The sequence below is a fragment of the Terrapene carolina genome, unplaced genomic scaffold (assembly GCF_002925995.2).
Source record: "Terrapene carolina triunguis isolate 2854851 unplaced genomic scaffold, T_m_triunguis-2.0 Scaffold68, whole genome shotgun sequence".
Classification (NCBI taxonomy): Eukaryota; Metazoa; Chordata; order Testudines; family Emydidae; genus Terrapene; species Terrapene triunguis.
Genome location: NW_020664419.1, coordinates 16,571,483 through 16,577,737, shown reverse-complemented (window position 1 = coordinate 16,577,737; position 6,255 = coordinate 16,571,483). Strand labels below are relative to the sequence as shown.

The following is a 6,255-nucleotide window of genomic DNA, read 5'->3' as shown; positions in this document are numbered from 1 at the left end:
AAGAAACCCACCACAGTAGCATTTAACTTCAAAATGGGAAATACACAAAAATGAGGAGGCTAGTTAAACGGAAATTAAAAGGAACAGTCACAAGAATGAAATGCCTATAAGCTGAATGGAAACTTTAAAAAAAACCCACCATAATAGAGGCTCAAACTAAATGTATATCCAAAATAATAATAATAATAATAAACAGTAAGAGGACCAAAAAAATGCCACCATGGCTAAACAGAGTAAAAGAGGCAGATAGAGACAATTGGAAGTCAAATCCTATCAAGGGAAACAGAAAGGAGCATAAATTCTGGCAAGTCAAGTGTAAAAGTATAATTAGGCAGGCCAAAAAAGAATTAAAAGAGCAACTAGCAAAAGATACAAAACACTAATAGTAAACATTTGTTCAAGTACATCAGAAGCAGGAAGCCTGCCAAACAATCACTGGAGCCACTGGATGATTGAGGTGCTAAAGAAGCACTCAAGGGAGACAAGGGTGTTGTGGAGAACCTAAATTAATTCTTTGCATTGCTGAGCATGTGAGGGAGATGCCCACGTGTGAGCCATTCTTTTTAGATGACAAATCTGAGAAATTGTCCCAGAGTGAGGTGTTGTGAGAGAAGGTTTTGGAACAAATTGATAAATTAAACAGTAATGAATCACCAGGACCAGATAGTATTCTCCCAATTCTCTGAATTATCTGAAGGAACTCAAATATGAAATTGCAGAACTACTAACTGTGGTATAAAGAACAGGAGTACTTGTGGCACCTTAAAGACTAACAAATTTATCTGAGCATAAACTTTTGTGTGCTAAAATCCACTTCATCGGATGCAGGCAGTGGAAAATACAGTAGGAAGATATGTATATACACAGTGAAACAATGGGTGTTACCATACACACTATAACGAGAGTGATCAGTTAAAGTGAGTTAATGCCCCTACTCTACTTGCGCTACATTGATGTCATCTTCATCATCTGGACCCATGGAAAAGAAACCCGTGAGGAATTCCACCATGATTTCAACAATTTCCACCCCACCATCAACCTCAGCCTGGACCAGTCCACACAAGAGATCCATTTCCTGGACACTACAGTGCAAATAAGTGATGGTCACATAAACACCATCCTATACCGGAAACCTACTGACCGCTATACTTACCTACATGCCTTCAGCTTCCATCCAGACCACACCACACAATCCATTATCTACAGCCAAGCTTTACGATACAATCGCATTTGCTCCAACCCCTCAGACAGAGACAAACACCTACAAGATCTCTATCAAGCGTTCTTACAACTACAATACCCACCTGCTGAAGTGAAGAAAGAGATTGACAGAGCCAGAAGAGTACCCAGAAGTCACCTACTACAGGACAGGCCCAACAAAGAAAGTAACAGAACGCCACTAGCCATCACCTTCAGCCCCCAACTAAAACCTCTCCAGCGCATCATCAAGGATCTACAACCTATCCTGAAGGACGATCCATCATTCTCACAGATCTTGGGAGACAGGCCAGTCCTTGCTTACAGACAACCCCCCAACCTAAAGCAAATACTCACCAGCAACCACACACCACACAACAAAAACACTAACCCAGGAACCTATCCTTGCAACAAAGCCCATTGCCAACTCTGTCCACATATCTATTCAGGGGACACCATCATAGGACCTAATCACATCAGCCACCCTATCAGAGGCTTGTTCACCTGCACATTTGCCAATGTGATATATGCCATCATGTGCCAGCAATGTCCCTCTGCCATGTACATTGGCCAAACCAGACAGTCTCTATGTAAAATAATAAATGGACACAAATCAGATGTCAAGAATTATAACATTCAAAAACCAGTTGGAGAACACTTCAACCTCCCTGGTCACTCAATTATAGACCTAAAAGTCGCAATATTACAACAAAAAAACTTCAAAAACAGACTTCAACGAGAGACTGCTGAATTGGAATTAATTTGCAAATTGAACACCATTAAATTAGGCTTGAATAAAGGCTGGGCATGGATGGGTCATTACACGAAGTAAAACTATTTCCCCATGTTCATTTTTCCCCCCTACAGTTCCTCACACCTTCTTGTCAACTGCTGGAAATGGGCCATTTTGATTATCACTACAAAACGTTTTTTTTTCTCTCCTGCTGGTAATAGCTCACCTTAACTGATCACTCTCATTATAGTGTGTATGGTAACACCCATTGTTTCATATTCTCTGTGTATGTATATATCTTCCTACTGTATTTTCTACTGCACGCATCCGATGAAGTGGGTTTTAGCCCACGAAAGCTTATGCTCAAATAAATTTGTTAGTCTCTAAGGTGCCACAAGTACTCCTGTTCTTTTTGCGGATACAGACTAACACGGCTGCTACTCTGATAACTGTGGTATGTAATCTATCACTTATATCAGCCTCTGCACAAGATGACTGGAGGATAACTAATGTGGCATCAATTTTTTAAAAAGGTGCCAGAGGTGATCCTGGCAATTTCTGGCTGGTACGTCTAACTTCAGTACTAGGTAAACTGGTTGAAACTGTAGTAAAGAACAGAATTATCAGACAAATAGATGAAAACGATATGTTGGGAAAGAGTCAACACAGTTTTTATAAAGGGAAACCATACCTCACCCATTTGTTAGAATTCTATGAGGGGGTCAACAAATATGTGGACAAGGGTGATCCAGTGGATATTGTGTACTTCGGCTTTCAGAAAGTTCATGGAGGAAAGGTCCATCAATGGCTCTGAAAGCAGGACAGAAGCTGGGCTTTGAAGGCAGTGCAGCTGGGAGCTTCTTGCAGCCAGGGGAAGTACCCGGAGGTGGGTCTGATCTCCCCCTACCCTCTGCAGCTGTGCAGGGGAAGAGGAAGTGCTGTTCCTCCCCAGCCCAGCCAGGTCTAGCAGCTAGGAGCCCCCAGCTGGAGGAATTCTCAGCAGCACGGGGGAGATCAGACCCACCTCTGGGAACCTCCCCCGACTGCAGGAAGCTCCGTGGCTGCTGCTTTCAGAGCCCAGCTCTGGAGCTTCCTGCAGCCAGGGGAGGTACCTGGAGGTGGGTCTGATCTCCCCCCACCCCCAGGGCCATGCAGGGGAAGAGGAATTCCTGTCCCTCCCCAGCCCGGCTGGGACTAGCAGCTAGGAGCCCTAGCTGGTGTGTTCCCAGCAGCATGGGGGGAGGAGATCAAACCCACCCCCCGGAACCTCCCCTGATAGGTTCTGAAGGCAGTGCAGAAGTGAGGTGGCAATCCTGCAATCCCCCTACAACAGTTTTGGGACCCCCACCCCATGATCCCCACTGTTACAACACCATGAAATTTCAGATGTAAACATCTGAAAACATTAAATTGACCAATTAAAAAACCCTCTGGCTGTGAAATTGATCAAAATGGACCATGAAATTGGTAGGGCCCTACTCATAACCAAGCGCCTGCAAGCACTTTGACCTTGGGAGCTGAGGGTGATGACTTTCTGTTGCTGGGGAAGGGACTTTCGAGACAGACCAGAGAGGAATCCAAGATGGATCCCAAGACCAACCAGTGGCAATGAGGGAGAGACCGGTAGGAAGTGACCCAGGGGACATGTATGAGGGTACCAGATCCTAGGCCACATAGCGGACTACTGTTTTGAAGAGCCATGGGTCAGAAACCGGTGAAGTAGGGTGGGCCTGGGTTCTGGGTTCCCCTACCCCACCCGCATGCTGTAGCTGCTAGGCAAGGCAACCTTGGACTTTTGCCACTGAGTGACACTATCCTGAACTGTAGCCGCTAGGCAAGGTGGCCTTGGTCTCTTGCTGTTGGGCAACATACGTGCCTGACAACCCCACACAAGCAATGCAAGGGTTAATGTGGGCATGAGAGGCTAATTACGCTACCTGGCTGCACCTGAGGAGGTGGGCTAGTTTTAATTAAAGATGAAGTCCAGCTGGGGAAGGTGGTGCCTGTAAAGAAGGGAAGCAGATTAGAAAGAGGCTGCTGCCAGTCATAGACTTAGAATGTGAGTCTGCTATACAATTCAATGCAGAAGAAGAAGGGGGCAGCAGGGAGACTCTGCAATCACTCTCTAGGACTAGAGAAGCTGACAGGAGGAGTTAGCCCTGGAATCTTCTCCTGAGTAGCAAAGTCTGGTAAGAGGCCAGCAGAGACACAGAGCAGCCATCAGACGGGGCAAGCTCCAGTAGTGAACCCTGATAATAGGGCAGGATCAGGGCTGACAGGGAGAGAGTGATCGGAGGAACAGAAAGGCACAAAAGGCTAAACATGAGGTGGACAGAAATGTGTTTAAGTTTATACTTTTGGTTTGGAATCTGTTGGGAGATTCCAGAAGGAAACACTGAGAGAAGACTGTGGGAGAGGCCTGCTGACAGGCTTGATAGGAAGCAGTCCAGGAAGGTGGCAGCAAGGAGTCTGGCAGAGTGAACTTTGTCTGTCTTAGGGTCCCTGGACTGGAACCCTGTGTAGAGGCTGGGTCTGGGTTCCCCTACCGACTACTGGGAAGGTGGTATGAAGCCCCTGAAAAGGGGATAAGGATGGCTGAGACACCCGAGAGAAGGGTGTGAGGACCACGGGGCCCAGAGTTAGGGCCAAAGACCAGATCTAAGGACACTGGACTTTCTGTTACCCCAAAAGGGGTGGGACTAAATGTGACCAGGCCAAATGGTCAAGTCATGAGAAGAGGCAGACTGCTGTGGGACCAGAGTGACCGTCGGCAGGGGGCATAGAGAGGTATGTGCTCCTATGTTACACCCAGCCACAAGTGGGGGTGCCAGTGGTGAGTCCACTCTTCCAAGGGAATGAATAGATGTGATAAGCAAGTTACAGACAAGAGTATAATGTGTAATAGAAGGTTGTAAGTGCATCAGTAAAAGCTATTATGGATGGTTATAAGCAGACTACTGATCTGTTGGACTCTATAACAATTATAGACTATCAGGGTTGGAAGGGACCTCAGGAGGTCATTTAGTCCAACCCCCTGCTCAAAGCAGGATCAATCCCCAGACAGATTTTTACCCCAGTTTCCTAAATGGCCCTCAAGAATTGAACTTACAACCCTGGGTTTAGTAGGCTAATGCTCAGACCACTGAGATATCACTCCTGGTACCACTGAGATTTGAACTCAGATTGCTGGAGTCAAAGTCCAGAGTGCTAACTATTACACCATGGGACCAGTTGCTTAATCATTTATTGAAACATCTGTTCATTATCTATGAATGTTTTGTAATGTATTATCCTTGGTATGTTACTATAAAGTGTAAACAAAAGACTCCTACAGTGTTATGGCCAGTTGATGTAAAATCCCACATTTATTCTCCCAGGACAAGTACATGGTGCAGCATGGCCCACGCTCTACAACTGGCTAGCCATACCTCTGCTTCCTTCCCACCCCTTTTGGTCCCCTATGGGATGATGTGCCTCTTTGGGGCTGCAAGAAGATAGCAATCCATGTGCTGTCTTGAGCCGAGGGACTGCTCTATTGCTGTGCAAGTGGAGGATGGGGTTGGGACGCTAAAATTAAAATCCCCTTGTGGCTTCCCTATATGCCCAGGGATGGGATGTAGTCCAGCCCTTCCTCAACTCTTGGGAGCCCTTAGCAAGATATGAGCTGCCTGTATATGGAACATCTACATATTTGTGGTAGAGTGTGTGTAGCACAGACAAAACTTGGTCGTTGGCTGGCAGAATTGAACCTGGGACTTCTCGGAGCTAAATGCATGAGCCTCTTCTGCATGAGCTAAAAACCATATGGCTCTTAGCTAAGGCTGCAGCAGACTCATTAATCTCTTGTGATCTTGGTGCCACTAGAGGAGCTAGAACACCACACCCAAGAGGTGTGTGGGTTACAACTGCATTACTCTTGAAACAAAAGGAGACTAAACATTTGTTATCATTATTATATCAAAGATAAAGGCAGTTAAAACAAAATAGCCCCTAGGTATTTCCATTCGCAAGGAATTATTGAAGACTTTTAATAGAACTGTTGACTTCTAAATCTGGATCAAATTTTAATCTTCATTATATGTCAGTCATTGAGTAATGACTCTCTGATCACACTGTTGGTTTATATTACCTTATATTGTCCACAAAAATGTCTTTGACACCTCTATAAATTCTGTGCACTGAGAGGGAGGTATATGGCATTCTGCTTTGACTCTGTACATTTGGAATTTAGCAACTCTACAGGGTCTTGTACTGAATTTTGAAATATAGCTATCAATACATATTTATCTTGGGCAAGACAGAATAGATTTATTCATAGATTCTAG

At 45.1% G+C, this 6,255-nt stretch overlaps 1 non-coding gene across 1 annotated transcript; it reads right to left on the bottom strand.

Moving 5' to 3' along the window:
• Positions 1-5,087: 5,087 nt before the first annotated feature.
• TRNAQ-UUG lies at positions 5,088-5,159 on the bottom strand. Its single transcript has one exon. It is a non-coding gene; the product is annotated as a tRNA-Gln (tRNA).
• Positions 5,160-6,255: the final 1,096 nt, after the last annotated feature.